General features: G+C 34.4%; 1 protein-coding gene and 2 long non-coding RNA genes across 7 annotated transcripts in view; 1 reads left to right on the top strand and 2 right to left on the bottom strand.

Moving 5' to 3' along the window:
* The window catches only part of LOC141456792 (furin-like protease 1), a 749,499-nt gene that overhangs the window by 368,327 nt on the left and 360,604 nt on the right, over positions 1–20,568 (bottom strand). The gene's annotated exons all lie outside the window — the stretch shown is intronic.
* Positions 125–14,059, top strand: LOC141456781 (uncharacterized). The gene is made up of 4 exons (XR_012459990.1): positions 125–263; positions 5,304–5,406; positions 5,500–5,644; positions 13,896–14,059. It is a non-coding gene; the product is annotated as an uncharacterized lncRNA (long non-coding RNA).
* LOC141456782 (uncharacterized) overlaps positions 4,814–20,568 on the bottom strand; it is a 31,087-nt gene continuing 15,332 nt past the window's right edge. The window contains exon 3 of the long non-coding RNA XR_012459991.1: positions 4,814–5,398. This is a non-coding gene — a long non-coding RNA (uncharacterized lncRNA). The remainder of the gene's footprint in view (positions 5,399–20,568) is intronic.

Below are 20,568 nucleotides of genomic sequence, written 5' to 3'. Positions count from 1 at the left end.
CCTAATTATAAAAACCACAGTTCACAGGTTGAAGATGAGAGGTTAAAAAGTGTCTGTGAGCTGCTAATGAGACGCTGGGTTGAGAATTTCCGTTATTTACTTTAACTTTTGCGACATTACTTTCAAGGTACATGGGTTATACTGTGACTTTTTCTACTTGGATTTTGAAAGTTTGGCACCGCCACTGCCTCTTAAACGCAATATTAGGGAGAGGAAATGTTTATAATATAATTGTTTAAAAGAGAGATCATCATCCCAATCAGGTATGCTTTTTTTTTAAGCATATAATTTTATTTTTTTTAAAATACGGATCGCTGGACAGAATACGCTACATTTGTAATACCAAATTTGCAGTAAAAATAATAACGAGTTTGTAACTTTGGCGTTGAAAAGTAACAGGATAATATGTAGAGGTAGTTCTTCAAGTAATGTCTCCTAGAGCAAGAAACTGGCAGTAGATTCGCCATTTCTCTTTCAACAGAAACTCGGCCAATTCTAACCGCGATCTTGGGCAATCTTCCAAATTGTTCCCCACTAGAAAAGCGCGGCCGCCAGCATTTGTGTGTTCCAAACACAACCTCCTGGTGTAAATGGGTTCCTCCCTCCAGAGGGTGGAGGGGTGAATGAGTTCTAGATTTGAGTAATATCTACACCTTTAATTCCCACCGTATAGATGTTATCAGAGCTATTAGTTTTGCTAGATAAAATTAAATCTGTCTCCAGTTTATCTTTATTATGTGATTATTATAGCTGAATTGATTTTTGCTAGTTGCTAAGTTCTAGAAGAATAAAAAACATTGTAATGCCAATTATTTTAAAAGAACTTTATGTCCAACTACCCAGGTGTCGGGTATCTCAATTGACAAGAAACAAAAACAAGAAATATCTCAATTGACCCATCAAATAAAATAAGAGAAACCCAAAAATCAAACCCAGTACTACAATACATCTTAGTTTTACGGGTTGCGTTTTTAACTTCTCGGCAACCGTGACATCTCTAAGCCTCCTAGAATCTAGAGAAGGCTTTTAGCTGATTCCAGCAACTTGTCACACTGAATCCGTGGTTTTTCCATTTCTGCTATATTTTTTTTGCTTGGAAATCCAACCAAAATTAAAGTTTTTTATATTCAAACCAAATATGTAGCAGTTTTTGTTAGACACAATTTGAAGACTCACTATTCTTCTTTTGTTAAAAATTAAATTTTCTGCGAAGGAATGAAAGATTCTTTATGAGAAATCAAAAAACTACTGTGTCAGTATGCAGTATTTGACTTCAGATAGTAAAGTACCATATGTGTACGCGCAGTTAGTGGGTTCGCTGTAATAAGCTCCAGTTTGCCTACGGGGTTTTGTTCATCAACTGCAGGCCCTAAGTGTATGATGAAAAATGTACTAAGTGATGTTCGTGTTGTTAGACTGGGGATACCCGCAAGGACGCTAAGAGCCCTGAAGAAATGGCTAGTCCACTTCCTCCCTACGGATGGTGGAGCTCAAGCTTTTCACATAACACTCCATTCAATCGCTAGCTCTCTAAGAAAGTCTCTATGATACTAGAAAGGTTTATAGAAAGGATATTTCTTCCTCCAAAAATAAGGCAGAAAACCCTAATCTAAGCCTTCTCCGAACTGAAGGGATGTCAAGCGTTAAAATCTGCAGTAGCTATCACGTTCTGCCATCTTCTTTAATCACCCATTCCAGCGATATCATGGCCCTTTGGAGGAAATTCGGTAAACCTTCTAAATCTGCTCAGAATGATGCCTTAAATCTCGAAATTAAGCCAGTCAATTTTTCCAGCACTTGATTTCAGAAGTATCTATCTAGTTCAGTTGCTGTTAGGTGCTCAGTTTCACCCATTGACAAGTACCGTCTATAAAAGACCAAAGAAGCATAACTATCGCAACTCCAGATCAATGGTCAAACTGTACCCCATCTACCCTAGAAGATATAGCTCAACAGATGGAGCATATATAATTCTGCGATTCACAACTTTACCAGCAAGATTTATTGATTTATCACTCTAGTTCGAGGAAAAGAAAACTTTTCATAACATTACAATCTGAAGAAACAGGAAACATTCCTTTGTAATGACAGGAAACTATGAGCCTTCCGCAGCGATCTTTGCCTCCAGATGTCACATCACTAAACGACAATCTCCCAATCAACCACGGATAAAGTCTCTTCGTTCGACTGTCATTCAAGAATAATTCTTATAATTGTGAATATCATCTGCTCATCCACAGAATAAAGTGTTCTAACCACTTCTTTGGAGCATCTCCAGAGGCAAGTATGCCTGCTTAACAACAACGACAATATTTACACACTCCACATAGAGCCAGTAGAGATGAATCCATCAGTGAAATCTGCATCAAACTCTTTAACGCCCTACAATGTACTTTCAACGCAGTGAATGTGCGATAGACTTGTAGAGAAATTAGCCTATTTGACATTATGTTGACTACCCCCCGCTACATTGCTATTTAAAATATTTGTAGCATCTAGAAGGAAGATAAATTTTATTTATCCTGAAAAGTCACACGCGCGGGGAATGCCAAATACAGGATACTTACTTGTTTAAAATATTAGAAGAATTTGTATTTATTTTAGTGAAATATTAAAAGAATTAGCTGCAGGTTATTTCTAAAATTGTACCCAGTTATTCTGACAGAATATTTAATTTAAACCCAAATTCTTCTCGGCTTTTAAATAACGTAATTCCTGGGCTAAACAATTTTCACATGCTTTAATTATCTCTAAATTTCACCATTAAAATTACTATAATATTCCAAATGAATTTAAATCACTTACTTTCTATATGTTATGAATAATCTGGTTAATGACATGCATTCATTAAATAGTCAGTTTACCTGGAAAACAAAATTTGAATATTAATTATGTTTACGTCATACAAAGGTAAATTTAAATAATGAAAAAGTACGAGAAAATGTTTAGCCTTAATGAAATATTGGAACAGGACATCTAGAAAATGATTGGGAATTACAGATAACCTGCGTCCTTTAGAACAGTCTATTGTGAAGCTTAACTCTTTAACAAAAACTTACAGTTTAATAAGTCAAGTATAAGGATTGATTAAACGCCAAAAGGTACACCAATCAGCAAGTATCCATTATTTCATTAATACTTCATTGATATCTTTTAAGTAATTTTACTGCAATAAGTTTTCATTAATATTTTTTAGTTCATTCATAATAATTTTTCAGCTATACTACTGAAATGTACAGTACATCTTAATAAATAAATAGGTACTATATTTTAACTCCATTCCAAATTATACGAACAGTACGAAGAGAGATAAAAAAGGTTTGAAATTTGGACGAATTTGAAAACCACCAAAATTCAACCTTCTATATCTCATTAACACTATTAACATTAACATTACTATTAACACTAAAACACTGAAATTCATACCAATTATAGAGCTAACTTTTCTCTACAATTGGGTAAAGAAATCATTGAATTCTCAGCAGTAGGAAGGGAGATATAAAGGTTTGAAATTTGGACGAATTTGAAAACCACCAAAATTCAACCTTCTATATCTCATTAACACTATTAACATTAACATTACTATTAACACTAAAACACTGAAATTCATACCAATTATATAGCTAACTTTTCTCTACAATTGGGTAAAGAAATCATTGAATTCTCAGCAGTAGGAAGGGAGATATAAAGGTTTGAAATTGGGACGAATTTACCAACCACCAAAATTCAACCTTCTTTCTATATCTCATTACCTATTATCAGTAAAACATTGAAATTCATACCAATTATAGAGCTAACGTTTCTCTACAATGCAGTAAAGAATTCAGTTACGTTGTTTACAAAAAAGATAATAATAATAATAATAATAACAAGAACAATTTTTGAAAAATGCCGTTTTTGATCATTTTCAGCCACTTTTTTTTCTCAAAATCTATTAGATCTGGGTTGTTGCAAAAAATTACACTTATAAAGAAGGTTTTGCCCTATATTACAAAGAAAATTTGGGAATTTTATCTTTTATAGAAAAAGAGAAAAAAAATTGTCAAAGTTGTGTGTTTTCCAAAGTTACGCTTTTTCGTGCAGTTTTTGACGATCAACCCTTATACAACTGTCGTTCAACCAGACAGTTTTAATAATAAAAAAACTCCTAGCTTGATAATCTATTATCATGTAATTTTTGTCTAGTTTTCTGTTTCAAAAAAAAAAAATAAATGGTAAGGAAATTCAAAGAACTATTATTTCAACCTTGCATTCCCGTCAAGTCGGTGCTTACTCCGAAATCTTGATGTCTTAGATATTTATCCAACCACTCTCCAAGAATCCTAAACATTCATTACATGTGCTGAACGAGCAGAAAACTTTATAGTATCCTATATCTTTCTCTTAAAAGCTCTGAGATAGAGAGAAAAAAAAAGAAGAAACCGTACACATAAAAGGAGAAAAGAGAAAAGAAAAAAATAATAATTAGATGCTAATTTTTCGCAGCAAACATAAAAACTTTTCTTAAACCAAAAAAATCATAAAAAAAAGGTTTTCTTTGGAAAACCCAAAAAAATGTAAGCAAAGCTTCATTCAAGCTTATTGAATTAACCGCTCTCTTAACGCAAAATGAAAATATGTGCTTAGTACGTCTGCTTACGAACGTGCGTGCGGTATGCCAAATATTTAGATATAGTTATTTAGTCTGCCAAACGATTTTACTCTTTCTTTTTTCCTTTTTGAAGTTGAACAAACAAAATTAAAGAAAAAATAAATACTAAATCAAAAAAGATTTATGTATTTACTAAACACAATTTAAATAATTAAAAAAATATGTTCTTAAAAAAATAAGAAATATTATTTTACAAAGTACATCAAAAGGAAAAAGGAAATTATAATTTTTTTAATTACTGTCATTTTATACAAGGTTTTCTTCTCCTAGGAGCCACTTACAGCTCACTGTCCGGTGATGGACAGTGTTGTCTGTAACAAGAGAATACTGTCCGGAGGCCGACAGTGCACTGAAAAAAGCTCCGGGCGCCAATAATCTTAGATGTTGACGCGCTTTAATCATTAAAAAAATATTAAATTAAACAAAAAATTAATAATAATACAATAATAATCATGAATATGTAGGTTTCGTGACCGTAAGTTTAATAAAGAATTAATTATTAATTAATTATAAAGAATTTATTGTATTTTATTTTTTATTTTATTTATTTATTTATTTTTTATTGTATTTTATTTTTATATTACTGTTTTTTTACTGCTCATGTGTTACTGATTCTGTAAATTGTTTGTATTTGTGTATTTGTAATATCCAGGCCCTGAAGAGGACAATACATTTGTCGAAACGTTGGCAAGAAGACGAGTTTGTTTTTTATTTGACATTTGACCGATTCCTCGCCAATCTTGAATCCTACAAAAGTAATAATAATAATAATAATAAAGTAATAATAATAATAAGTAATAAAAATAAAGTAATAATAATTCAAACTAAAGTTGTTTGTTTTAATTTAGGATTTTTTAAATGTTAGAAATGATGTCGATATACCAAATAAGAGATGGCGATATACCAAATAATTACGTAGGGAAGTTACTTAGTAAGCATCATTCTCAAGCTACAACTTTACCGATGTTATTGTGGACTTTAGAGTGGACTTAAGTGAGTTTTTTTTTTTTGGTGACAGCAAAAGCGATCACCAAATCATTAAAAATTAATTCACCATTTTCCTTGTTGATAATAATATCTAGTTTAATGGAATTTAGATTGATTAACTTTAAAGATTATGAGCTTGTATATAAGTATGTTAAGTTTAGAGCATACATTGCGACTTAAGCACAGAATCCAACACTTTACGGTTAAAACTGAAAGTTGTGCTTGAGACACAGAGTGAGATGGTGAGAGATGGTGGTGGCCGTGGAAAAGAGAGAGAGAGAGAGATGTAAACTTTGTGTGCTTACATCGCCAAGAGCGAAATTATAGATTCATACAGCATCTTGTTTACTCGCCAAACTCTGCCGCCTCTACACGTGTTCTTCTTGCTACTGGGAATCAGAAATGTAGGCAGGAAGAATATGATACTCGTATTTTCTTTTTGGCTTAGTTTTCCTCCACTTGTATTTTTGGGGAGGAAAAAAATATTGTAACACAAAACGTGAAAAATTGATATTATGGTGAATTTAGGTCATTTACGTGAAAGATTTTTTTTTTTTAGAAAAACATAACAATTCTCTACGTGACTCTTTCCTTTTTCGTAACGGAAGCACAGTGAATGTGATCCTTTTCCGAGAAAGGATTTTCACGAAAAAGGATAACTGCTGAGAGAACATCCCCCTCACAAACGGCTTTCAACGTTTTTTCATTGTCAAAGTTCAAAATTAATACACGTTTTTAAACTAAGAACTTTTGAAAGTATTTATTTCTCACTAAGATTATTCATATTGTACGAGTACATTACACGGAAATGACACGTTAGAGAATTTTTGTTTCACAAGAACAAGAGATTTATTTATTCATTTATGGTATTCCGGTAACTTTATATCTTTAAAAAAAAACTGTAGACTTTTTTTTAGAATATTACCTAGTATATTATTTAAAATATTTTGTAAAGTGATTATTTAGATATACCTACTTGTTGTTTTCCTAAGACTTGTTGCTATTTGGTAAAGGTGTAAGCCCCTTTGGGGTTACTTAAGGGAACCTCTTTCTGCCCTCTTAGAGAAGTGGTCTACGTTACTCACTCATCTTATTGTTCCATATGTGCCACGCTCTGTCTAAATTGAACTTAAATAATTAAGTATTTCTACCTTAAATTGTAAGTTCAATTAAAATTTTCAACTTCTCTCTAGACTTATGATGACAAACGATCTAAACTCTCACTACAGAATAAACGACTTATCTACACCATGATACTGAAACCTGCCTGGACTTATGGAATGGAACTTTGGGGCTCAACCAAAGCTTCCAATATCTGTAGAATCCAATCCTTCCAGTCAAAAACACTCCTTTGAATCCGCTAATACTCCTTACTTTGTATCAAACTCTACCTTGTACCGAGATTTCCTCGTTCCCTATGTTTCAGAAGCTGTAAGATCCCGTTACATTAAATTCCTATACTTCAATTACCTCACATCCCAATCCTCTTGTATCTCAACTTACTACTCTACCACGGATATCCTCCCAGGCGGTTGAAGCACAGTTAGCCACGCGATCTTCTAAATGAAGTAAGAGCCAATGTACAATAGTGAACTGTACCTCTTTAGGAGTTTCACCAATGGGTGAATTCTGCCCTCATGCTATTCATCTATTTATTCTATGTATCATGTTGTATCAGCTTCACTTATTGCAGAAATATACTGCAGCTGTTGCATAAGTAGTTGATAAAGCTTGAGGCAAGTCCAGTTCCGCAGCCTAGTAGCCAAAATAGGCTTATTGTGGCAATCCTTCCTTCAGTTCTAGTAAGGGAAACCTTAATCGAGATTTGATGAAGTCTCTGGTTTTCCCCCACCAGACATCATTTCTCAATTATCTCCTCTGGGCTCCAAAAAAGCCAAAAGTTTTATGAAGCTCGTAGCGATTATAAGAAAATCAGACAGGATAACCGGATGCTGTATCGGAAGTTCCGGGAGGAGAGTTTTTGTTTCTGAATTTATACTGCGCTTAAAATAGGTTTAAGTCGGTTCTCCGTCAGTTCTGTGACAAGATCAGCGGCCAGCTACTTAGGATGGGTATTGGGTGTCGGAGGCTAGCTCAATTGAACGTATAGTTTCATTCAGCAACCCGGGATAACATCAGCTTTAAAGCACTTAGATCTGAAGAATAGTTCATTACAACCGTAAGATGTTAACTTCTTTATACTTTTAATTGAATTATTCGCTTTGAGGGCATATTTGTTAGGTTAGATTTTGTTTTCTTCCTCATTTGGCCTCAGGATGCATCGCGTGATGCAGAAACAGGTTGCCAACTTTACCCCAATAAAATAGTTTCCCCCAACTAAAAAACTAGACTGGAATTGAATAACTAGCATCCTCTGACAGGTCAATTTTGACCTAGACAGCAGAAATAAACAATCCTAGAAGTGCTCTGTCAAAAAGTCTATTACAACGTACATATGATTAACTGTTTTATACTTCTCCAAAGAGGCTGTCAGTTAAACTATTCAGACAGATTTATTACCATCATTAATCACAATGTAAATTATTAATTCTCTAAGTTTTAAACATTAAAATATCTACCACTACCACAACAAATTACAAAAAATATATAATGCATCATGATGCAGAGAAATCTGCGGCACTTCACTAACAAAGTACTTCGCTGAATTTGATGCATACTCATTAATGGAGGAACAATTATGGAAATAGTGAATGGATTTGCGGGGGGGGGTACGGGACAATGTCACAAGTGTAAAAAGGGTGTAAAGACACATAACATGGAGTATCGTACTAACACAGACACACATACTAACTACACATTTTATAGCCTATTGTGTAGTGAGCTGGCTAACACATAATTCAATCGGCAAGCCAACCATATTATTTAGAAATTATGTCATAATAATGGCTTGGACAACAATATAAACGTTACACATCAAACCCCATAGTTAACGTTACAAATATTTTATCGTTATTGCTTATGGTCATTATAAATGCCATGTTAATGTTTTCTAAGGCTACATGCATAGATCATGATTTATGGAATTTAATTATTTCAAACAAAGAAATATTATTATTATTTTTTGACTTACGAGGTTACTACAGCAACCAAAATCTGGAGTGGACCCTCACGACAATCTTTTGCTTATTTTCTTTCAACTTACAATAAGTTCAAACGAAGATTGTTGTTAATATTTTATATGTCCACTTTTAAAAAATCATTTTCGAAATTATTTGCTCAAAACTAACAGATCTTAAGAGTGGAACTTACACTGAAGAGAATAAATTGAAGAATAAAGACTTGTTGCTCTTTGGTACAGGTGTAAGCCCCTTGGGGGTTACTCAAGGGAACCACTTTCTGCCCTCTTAGAGAAGTGGTCTACATTACTCACTCATCTTATTGTTCCATATGTGCCACGCTCAGTCTAAATTGAACTTAAATAATTAAGTATTTCTACCTTAAATTGTAAGTTCAATTAAAATTTTCAACTTCTCTCCAAACTTATGATAAATGATCTAAACTCTCACTACAGAATAAACGACCTATCTACACCATGATACTGAAAACCTGCCTGGACTTACGGAATGGAACTTTGGGGCTCAGTCAAAGCTTCCAATATCTACAAAATCAAATCCTTCCAGTCAAAAACACTCCGTCAAATCCGCTAATGATCCTTACTATGTCTCTAACTCTACCTTGCACCGAGATTCCCTTGTTCCCTATGTATCAGAAGCTGCAAGATCCCTTTGCATTAAATTCTATACTTCAATTGCCTCACATCCTAATCATCTTGTATCTCAACTCTACCAGGAAATGTGATATTGCAGAGTACTACCACGTAAATAGTTGATGCTTTACCAAGCGTTGTCAAAATCCTACAAATATTTCAGATAATTTTGGATGTTACGACATTAGAGGTCAATTCTAACTCTGGTGATGTGTGGCTAGTTATTGGAAATATAATGAAACAAATATGCAATAAGCTAGCATGCAGTATCCATAAGCGAATTTGGAAAGGAAAACGCGATTGTTGACCAATCACCTATAAGAATCTGTTGGAAAATATCCACCAATCAGGAAGTACTAAGGAATGGCTAAGAGCTGTAAGCAAAGCTCAATCCGCCTGAGTGGCACTCGCTTTAAAGCAGCTCATTGCTATGGGGCGTTTTAAAACCTATGAGAGAAAACTCATCACATTAGGGGTCTCTGTTCACAGTCAAGGAAAACCTGCAATGGCTACTTCGAACACACCAAATACACTCATATGACAGGCTTTTATTGGTCAGGACATCTAGTTTAAAAAAATGGACTTTTCAGTTGAGGAAGGAAAACTAACTATATATTTACTAGATAAATAGTTTTTGGATGTCACGGAGTCCAGTACTCGAAGGAAACTGCTGTACATCAATAGAAAAACACAGTTCCTTACGAAGGCCAGGAATTCCCCAAGGGGATGTGTTGCCAGAGATGAATAGTCTGCCTAATCAATGTTATCCATCACTACATTTCCACCCTTTGTAAGTTCGTACATGAAATTTGTCAATGGAACATCCTGTAGCAGAAGAATTTAGATGCAGTTTTTTCAACGGCTTTGCTGATTATTTCAATGAAATCTGAAAAAATCTATTCCATTTGCCTATACTACAAGCTCCTACTTCTTTTAATGAATCATCCTGCAAAGTTTCCTGCAATTATAATCAATTGTAATCATCACAGAAAGAGAACGTTGTAAACTACTTTTATCGAAACAAATACTTCGAAGCATATTATACAGCAATCAATTGATGATCAAATGATGATTGTTGTCAGATGTCCTTCTACTTCACCGAAGAATAACATCCCAAATTTTATTGAAGCCAAAAATGGTGTCTTGTTTGATTGAATTCGGTGGGTAAAAAGGGGGGGGGAAGGAATAGAAAGAAAAATACGAGCGAACAACGAGGTAAGCCGATGTTATTGAGTGTGAGCCACTAACAAAACACAAAAAGACAAAAGCTTGGAAACACAAATATTATCATCACCGACTACTGGAGAGCTCTTATTTCAACCCGATTGTCCGCGGATCCATCCAACACCTCCATTTTTTTTTTTGCACTGAAGTTATGTGAAGATATATTTGTTTTACTAGAATTACAGCAACAGTCCAGATTATAGGATTTATAACTCTAAATTCGGTAACATATTTTCTCTAAAATTGTTAAGTAATCAAGAAGTCATAATAAAGAAATTTAAATTACATAAATTGGGGGACAGCAAAAATATCCAGTAGATCAGCGTTTCCCAACCTGTGGTACGCGACAAATTATCAATAATGGCGGACATACACACTGACCTTAACATTCTTTTTGTCACACAAGTTGCTAAAACAAGATACAGAAAACTCCACTTCAGCCTGCAATCTCATATAAATCCTCTAGCTCAAAATCTTTCTTCTAGAACTCTTCCTGATAACCCGGACAAGACCTCTTAAAAGGCAGTGGCCTCGTGATCTCCTCTCAAGTGAAGATAGCCTAATGTTTTAGAGTGTTACCGCTGGGTAACTTCTCCACTCGTATTCTTCTGTTATTTGTTGTTACTGTTATCACTGTTACTTATAGCGCCAACCCGCTGATTGTAGCAAAAATAAACGGAAACAAAAAAATAATAATAATATTACACAGTAAAGTTGTTAATATGTACAGTAATAAGGTTAGTCTTTCTCAAGATATTCGAAAAAATATAATACCAGCACATTTAACAGGATTAAAATTGTCTTTCATGGAGTATTTTCAAAAATCCCGAAAATACGAATGATAATTGGATTTCAAACCCCCTTCTATAAAGAAAATTTAGAAAAAGCTACATCATTATCAATAAAAGATAAAGAAAATTTGATAATATGAAAGACTAGGTATCCCCACCTGTATATCAAACTCCATAATGAAGAAAACCATCTTGAAGTTCTTTATATCTGATTCGCATGCGCAGAAAATAAAAGAGAAGTTTACCCCCTTACTGAAATTAGAGTAGCACGCATATTTATTATAGTATCCCGGACCTTTTTCGGACATTCATCCATTATCAGAGATACATTAAACAGTTTCATGTAGAGATTTCGATTTCACTTATGTTACCGTCTTACAGAGAGAGGTTGCAGGTTGTGTATGTCTGTATTTTTAATAACACTTTTGGATTAGAATAACCCACATAAACATGATGTAACCACCTTCACTCAATCAACAAGTGTAGTAGGTGACATTAACGTAAATAAATACAAATTCACTACAATAAATTGATTAATTTACCAATGAAGATGGATGTAAGTCCGAAACCAGTTAGAGATACAATTATCATGCGTGCTACATCAGATAAAATCAAAGATATTACCCTGCCCAGCGGAAATAACTATATTTATGCGATAACAATACTTCTCTTGCTAGAAATGGGAGGAAGTCATTTAAATGTTTTATTTTCTAAATTCAACCTTCCACAATTTTCTTTTGTTGTGCAGATTCTTTAATAGTATAAGTAGAGGGAATATACTTGTTGTCAATCACTGGTCCCACCCCCTGTCAAACACTGGTACCACCGAAAATTCGGTATGTCAATATAGTTATTTCCGCTGGGCAGGGTAATATCTTTGATTTTATCTGATGTAGCACGCATGGTAATTGTATCTCTAACCGGTTTCGGACTTACATCCATCTTCATTGGTAAATTAATCAATTTATTGTAGTGAATTTGTATTTATTTACGTTAATGTCACCTACTACACTTGTTGATTGAGTGAAGGTGGTTACATCATGTTTATGTGGGTTATTCTAATCCAAAAGTGTTATTAAAAATACAGACATATACAACCTGCAACTTCTCTCTGTAAGACGGTAACATAAGTGAAATCGAAATCTCTACACCAAACTGTTTAATGTACCTCTGATAATGGATGAATGTCCGAAAAAGGTCCGGGATACTATAATAAATATGCGTGCTACTCTAATTTCAGTAAGGGGGTAAACTTCTCTTTTATTTTCTGCGCATGCGAATCAGATATAAAGAACTTCAAGATGGTTTTCTTCATTATGGAGTTTGATATACAGGTGGGGATACCTAGTCTTTCATATTATTTGTACATAAAGCAGAATATAACTGACTTTCTTACATCTATCTTAGAACCGCCGAAGAAAGAAGTCACCAGCAGAACTGTAATCTTCTTGTTCCGAGCAAAAAAAAAGGATTTGTGGTCACTAGTCTGGCTTTTTGTTGAACTCCTATTTTCTTACAATCTATTGAGTCAGTCACAAGTTTGTCCCAAAAGCAACCCCTTTGGGAATGAACGAAGTAAACAAAGTAAAGGAAAGAGAGATAATAAAAATAGAAAAAGAAATCAGTAGAAGAAAGAATAAAATGTCTACATAGTATGTAAGGAGCAGCTAACATGGTTTCGAACTGAATACTCTTCCAAGAAGGAGAGATTGTCCCGTTGGTTATCATCCTTGAACTTCGATGTGCTTCTTTAAAACTCTTCCAAGGGGAACATCCAAGGAATTATACATGTTTCATAAAGGAGAAACGGAAAGATACTCTCTGAGAAGAGAGGGTGAGAGTGGAGAGAATACTAAACGCCAATGCATGAAGAAGAAGAAGCAGAAGCAGAAACGAAGAAACCTCTCCACTTCTAGATTCTATGATCGGGGAGAAAGAGAGGAACCTCCACCACTTACGGGACACATATTCATACGCGTGCTTACCAACCCACACCATTTGCCATTGATCAGAGACCCAGCAAATAGAATTGTAAGCTCACTATTCCATAATAAAGGTCCTCCAAGGAGAGGGTTATAAAAGGAAGAAGGCCTACAAGAAGGACTTATCTTTAACTCTCTCCTACTTCTATGGATATTCCTTCTATTTATTTTTATTCCTTTTTGTTGGGTCGATAATTGAATGGCCGTAGAAATGCTTTTGAACTGTGCGCATCAGTATACCATTAACTTTTATTACTATGTATTCCGATTTTTCTATCCAAGCTTTGAATTTAAACAAGAACGTTATCATTTTAAATTTAAATTGCTAAAATTTAATCTTAAAAAGAGTGATCAACAAGCTCAAATGAACTTAATTTAGCTGTTTTCTCAAGTATTCTTCTAACCTAATCTAGAATCGGGGGCCTTCATAAGAAAGTAAGATGTGAACCTTAGGCCAAACGTGGGCCCACCATTTGGAGGATTACCTAAACTATTCAAAATCACCAACCAACACTTTTCACTGTCTGTTCCAGATTAAAAGAAATAAGAATAAAATGTTTTAATAAAGAGATATTGCCGAAAAATATTTTAATAAAATATTTAAACGGAGAGTGCGGCTGGAATTCAGTTGTCAATTTCTGTAAGATTGCCTCAAGATTACGTCAAAATGTAAACTCTAGTACGTAGATAAAAGAGATGATGATAATTTATTTTGTATTATATACTATTATTTATTTTAGTTATTTTTTTTTATTTACCTTTTATTAATTAATTTAATTATTATTATTTTTTTTTTTATTTTTGCATAAGCATAAAAGTTTTCAATTTAATGTATTTTACTTTTGCTTAGAAATGTATTGCAATAAGAAATTATGTTGATATTCTAAAGACTCCAAGCATTTCTCTTTTTTCTCTTATTTCTCTTAATCCTCCAATGGAGAGGCTTTTTCTCTGTAAAGGGTGTCAATAAAGCTTTATTATTATTATTATTATTACTTTTGCTTATTTGGAGAATTTTACTTTTACGAGGGTCGTTTGAAAAGTCCGTGCAAAGTCAGAGAGATAGCACCACTGGCGCGTATCGAGGTTATGTTTAGTTAGTAGCATCTCTTGGAAGAACACACACCAAGTTTCAGCCAGATCGGTCTATTTCTTTGTGTTTGGCATTCGTTTGAATCGAGGAAGTCGAGTGATTTTCAAAAAATGGACGAAAAAGAATTTCGTGTGTTGATTAAACACTACTTTATGAAAGGCAAAACGCCTCAGGAGACTAAAGAGAAGCTTGATAAACATTATGGTGACTCTGCACCTTCGATTAGAACAGTTTATAAGTGGTTTCAAAATTTACGGAGTGGCCATATGGGCACAAGTGACGCTGTACGTTCTGGACGCCCTGTTGAGGTTACTACTCCAGAAATCATTGATAAAATCCATGATATGGCGATGGATGACAGAAGAGTGAAGGTGCGTGAGATTGCTAGTGCTGTGGGCATCTCGAATGAACGGGTACATAATATTTTGCATCATTTGGACATGACAAAGCTATCCGCAAGATGGGTGCCGCGATTGCTCACGCTTGACCAAAAACGAAATCGTGTGAAGTGTTGCAAGGACGGTTTGCAGCTGTTCCAGAAGAATCCGCAGGACTTTAAGCGTCGTTTCGTCACTGTGGATGAAACATGGATACATCACTACACTCCTGAGAACAAAGAACAATCTTAACAATGGGTTACCAAGAAGGAATCTGCGCCAAAAAATGCGAAGACCGTTCCTTCTGCCGGAAAGATTATGGCGACTGTCTTTTGGGATTCGCAAGGAATAATCCTCATCGACTATCTGGAAAAGGGTAAAACTATTACAGGTGCATATTATTCATCGTTATTGGACCGTTTGAAAACCGAGCTGCAAGAAAAACGCCCACGATTGGTCCACAAAAAAGTCCTTTTCCATCACGACAACGCACCAGCTCACACCTCAGCAGTTGTGGTCGCAAAATTAATGGAAATAGGGTTCCAACTCGTTTCACATCCCCCCTATTCTCCAGACTTGGCTCCCTCGGACTACTATTTGTTCCCCAATATGAAGAAATGGCTGGCGGGAAAAAGATTTTATTCAAACGAGGAGGTGATTGCAGAAACGAATGGCTATTTTTCAGACTTGGACAAATCCTATTATTCGGAAGAGATCAACAAACTAGAGCAGCGTTGGACGAAGTGTATAAGCCTAAATGGAGACTATGTTGAAAAATAAAAAAGGTTTACCCCCAAAAATTAAGTAGTTTTTATTTTTGCACGGACTTTTTAAACGCCCCTCGTATGTATTCTCTCCTAAAGATGCCAAATCAAAGCAATGAGTGAATAAAAAAAGTCTGCGAAATATGGAGCCTCTACTTAGATTGGAGCTGAAATTTAGTCTTAAAGGGAAGAAAATTTTAATATTCAACTAGAAATTAGATTTGCTTGACTTCCGGCCGATAATTTACGACTTCATTAAATAGAAAGCGAACGGTCCCTTCATATTAGAGTCTGTCCGCTGTAAACTTTCAAGACACTTCTCCATTAAATAATACTGAGTTTAAAAAACAGATTAAATCCTGAGTGACTACTATTATGAAATAAATTATTTTTAAAGCTTTTTGTTAGCTGAAAATCTATTAAATAGATTAAACACTTTAAAATATTAACAATAATTTGAATCGACTCTATAAACAGCTATTTGAATTGACCAATCAAAGGAAGTTTTTGTGCATACTTATTGATCGACTGACAAATTATTAAGTGTCAAAACATCTGTCACGCCAAGACATCTTTATTACTCCTAAAATCCTCGATTTCCTCGGTGAGGATAGACGATAAGGGGTAAGAGGCGTTAAATAAAAGTAATCTGTTCATCGAAATGTTGTCAGGTAGGAGGACTTAAGGCCCCACCCCCTTAACTGTGTCATAAAGTAACAAATCATCCAAATTACAAACAAAAACCCTTTAGAACCTTTAGGAGGGCACGTTTCTTCATCAATCAAGAGCAATAGTTTGCCCTGTTATTTACTTTTCCTGAATTCTTACTGTTTTTTCGCTGTGTATTTCTTATTTTTATAAGGAAATTTCTGAACTATTGATCGCTCATCAATAGGTATTATTTATTTCTGTTAAGAAAATTTAGATTATAATTGAAATTTTTACAATAATTCAGATTTATATAGTATAGTGTAAAACTACGAGCATTAAAAGATTAAACCTCTTTCACTATTTCCTTAACTAAAATTCTTAATACTCCCTCCTAACTTCGATGATAATAATAATAATAATAATAATAATAATAATAATAAGGGAAGGGATTAGCTATGAGGTTAGCATACTGGACTCCCACGCGGAGGTCCCTGGTTCAATTCCAGCTGCTGACCCTTAGATTTTCTCTTCCTAGGAGCTCCTTACAGCTCACTGTCCGGTGATGGACAGTGTTGTCTGTAAGGAGAGAACACTGTCCGGAGGCCGGCAGTGCACTGAAATAAGCTCCGGGCGCCAATAATCTTAGATGTTGGCGCGCCTTAAATCATTAAAAAATAAAAATAAAATATAATAATAATAATTCAATAATTTCCTTGATATTATAGTTGACTTTGACAAAGTTTCAGAATAAAAGAACTTTTTTTGGGAATCGTTAAGTCCAGGAGCTCTCCCTTAAAAGCAATTTGCATGCAAAGTATGCATTTCAAACAAAATAAACGGTTTACGATAGTCAAAAAAAGAGGAAGTGTTCTAGAGTTTAACAGTTCTAAACATTATATTTTCAGGAAAATAAAACTTCCGGTGCAAGGGTCGTTTATCAAAAAAAATGCACATCAAAAGCGGATGGTTTAAAAAAAAAAAAAATGAAAACCGATCACATTTAGTACCTGAACAGTCTGGACAGAGATAACACCAACCTTTAATGTTAACAATATAAAGCCAATTATAATTCTTAGTAAGTATAAGCCCTGAAGATGACCCTAGTCTTTAGACCGAAAGTTCGGCAAGAAATTGTTGTTCTGACATCCAGTGTAAGGATGTGGCCAAAAATCTAAACGAAAGAGACAGAATGCACTTAATGCATTGAAGAATCATCTTATCGCTATTTTTATTTTTGTCATAATTGTATCAATTATTCAACGAGTAGATAAAATATTAAATATTCCCAATATTTGAATTTGAAAATGTTTAATTACAATTTAAAATTTTTTATACAAATATATATAAAAGGAGGTTTCAGGCTGCATGCCTATATCCTCTCCACAACATATCAACATTTACATTGGGTACAAGTCCAACTTAATGCTAAGGCAAAAAATTTAAAAAAAAAAACCTTACTACATAAGATTAATTAAAGCAAGATATGCTTTAGCCTTTTGTGCTTGTATTTTCTATAATTAAGAGAACTTAAGTTCTGTACCTCGGAAGGAAAAGGCACCATGTCCATTTTTTTCGATTTTCAGATTTTGGCATCATTTTACAGATTTTTTGTTGCTCTTTCTAGAGGTGTAAAGCACAATGTCCTATGTTTACTATTAAGCGATTTATGTATTTTTAAAAAGCGCTATGATACTTCATTACTTAAGGGTAAAAGGCACTACATGGGCATAAATGTTTTTCACAATGGAGATCAAAATAAAATATTTTAAAATATGGGAGGTTAAGTGGCCATACCAACTATAATAATTACGGTGAGAAGTACAGGAAAGAGTATAACCGGAAAAGTGGAACAAAAAATGAATTTGGAAAAATATCTTTATTTGGCTCCCCTGTAAAATTTACTTCTTGTGACATGGTGCCTTTTCCCTCCGAGGTACAGAGTTATAGTCCATAATACTTTTTATATGCGGGTAGGGACTATGTGTACAGGAAGTTACAAAGTCTTCCGTAGCGTTGTAGATAAATGTGGACACGCTGGCAACATCAAGTGCTGCGTGCATGTAATCTATGAGTGTCCACCGGGGATATGACCCAACTAGTCTTAAGCATTTGTTTTGGACTCTTTGTAACTTCCCGTAATTGGTGCAACAAGTATTGGACCACACAGGGGTCTTAATAATTGCATTTTTATTAAAAACAAAAATATATTTCCGTTCTCGTATTTCTCTGCAGCTGATAATAAAATAAATAAATGAATAAATAATACTGCAAGTTGAACTATCAAATAATACGTCATTGTTATTGCATCATTGTCACCTCTGAAAAGTTTACAGAGATTCATTTTTCTCTGAAGTGCTAGTCAACGTTGCTAAATTGTTTACTTTCATTTAATTTTGGTACATGGCGTTGAAGAGACATAAAATAGGAAGTGACAAGCTTAAACTTGCTAACTTAAAATTGCTATGCATCATTGAATGCTAGACAATCCTCGTAGAATCAAATATAATACTTGGGTTTGCCATCTTTGGAATAGCAGGAAGTTGTAGAGTAAGGCACTGTTTCTCTTACATTAGTAAGCTTCTTCTTACGTCTAATTGTCATTACACATACACTCCTCCGATCTATGCCCAAACTCGAACACTTCAGGAAATCGCCACGATAGATATTTGAGGAAGCAGCGGATATTTGGGTTTTATTTACTAATTAAGAATAATCACCCTTAAATAATTAGTTCAATTTAACGAAGAAACAGAATTTTTGGCTCCTTTAGGAACTAGATTTACATCCAGATCTGTTTTGTAAAATAAGGTGGTTGATAGTTGTAAAGTTGAAAGATCTAAGTGAGGATTGTCTTAAACTGAAAAGAAATGAAAACATCACTTTGTTCTGGTTGAACTGCAAGCAATAACATGAAAACGTTAATATACTTGAAGTAATTATAACGAATCTGCCTTTTTAGGACCAGCGAGCGCGAGAGACCATCCGGAGTGTTTCATTGGAAATGCAGATCTCTCTCTTTACACTCATTAAACTTGCATTCATTCACTGCAAAAATGGAGAGCTTGTCCATAGCCTCTTTTATGCCTGTTCAACGCCTATATGAAGTAAATGAAAGAACACAAGATAGGCTAGTGATAGGTGTATAGGCAGATAAATGGATCTGAACTAAACATAGGCTGTTAAAATCCACCTATTCTACGATATTTCATTTAGATTTTAGAGTACAGTTAGAGATAGAATAGTTGATTGCTAGAACGGCGGTGTAGTTGTTGTGTAAGTGTGAATTAGATGAATGTGTTAACTTATCTAAGTACTAGTTGACGATTCTATAGGCGATGGTGGCATCATGGCGGAACGCACCCAAACCAACTCTATAGTTTCGTGTTGGTGACAAGCTGACGTGTGCCGGCCGCAAGTCAACATCATTCACTACATCTGTATTGCGTTTGTTATCGGGGTACACTATCATCTCTAACAACAAATTGTTTCGGGAAAAAATGGACATTCACGTATGTATATACACAGACTTCTACTTTTAATAAACTACCCAAAGAACAGACTTGAAATGGACACTGTTTACTTAAATAAATGAAAAAAGAATAATAATGTATCTTGATTAGGACAAAGAGTTCTTCCTTGAGCAAAGCTTTCACGAAAGAATCAGCTGTAAAAAAAGCTGCACATAATTGAAGTAGAATAAGTACTTAAATGATCTTTACAATTACATCAATTATTATGTAGAATTACAGTTCAGCATACAATTATGATTCAGTACCACAATATATTTTAGCTTCTAAGGCAAGTCTCGCCAATAACCGCTCGGCTATCGTGAACAAAAAACTGAAAAACGTTTCAAGTGATAATCGCGAGATACTGAAAAAGTGAATCAGTAATGAAGCAACTTCCGGCGGACGGATTTGAGTCGGAACTAACATAAATATCAGAAGCGATATCAAAATGGAATCCCATGTTTTGTATGCTGCTATTTCTAATTCTTGAGATTTAGCTTCACATGAATCTCAAACACCTATTTAGAAATTTCGCCCTTAGTACATTAGATGGTATTTTGGTACATTACGCTCTGGAAATATGTACCCTGATTTAACATTTTTCACGTATATGGATATGGAATCTAGAGAATTGCGAGTAAGGCAGGGGAAGCTACGTGATGACGAAAACTCCATTTTTGGTGGAATACACTAAACTATGATGCAATAAGCCAATCATGTGGCCACAATACCGTTTAAAACTTCAGATAGGATTTTTTCCAGATGGATTATTACAGTGGGCGGATAAGTGGATTAAAGTTGTAAAAACAGAT

Source organism: Rhodnius prolixus, unplaced genomic scaffold (assembly GCF_049639745.1).
Source record: "Rhodnius prolixus isolate KJV_2025 unplaced genomic scaffold, Rpr scaffold_10, whole genome shotgun sequence".
Lineage (NCBI taxonomy): Eukaryota > Metazoa > Arthropoda > Insecta > Hemiptera > Reduviidae > Rhodnius > Rhodnius prolixus.
This window is presented reverse-complemented; position numbering and strand designations above follow the sequence as displayed.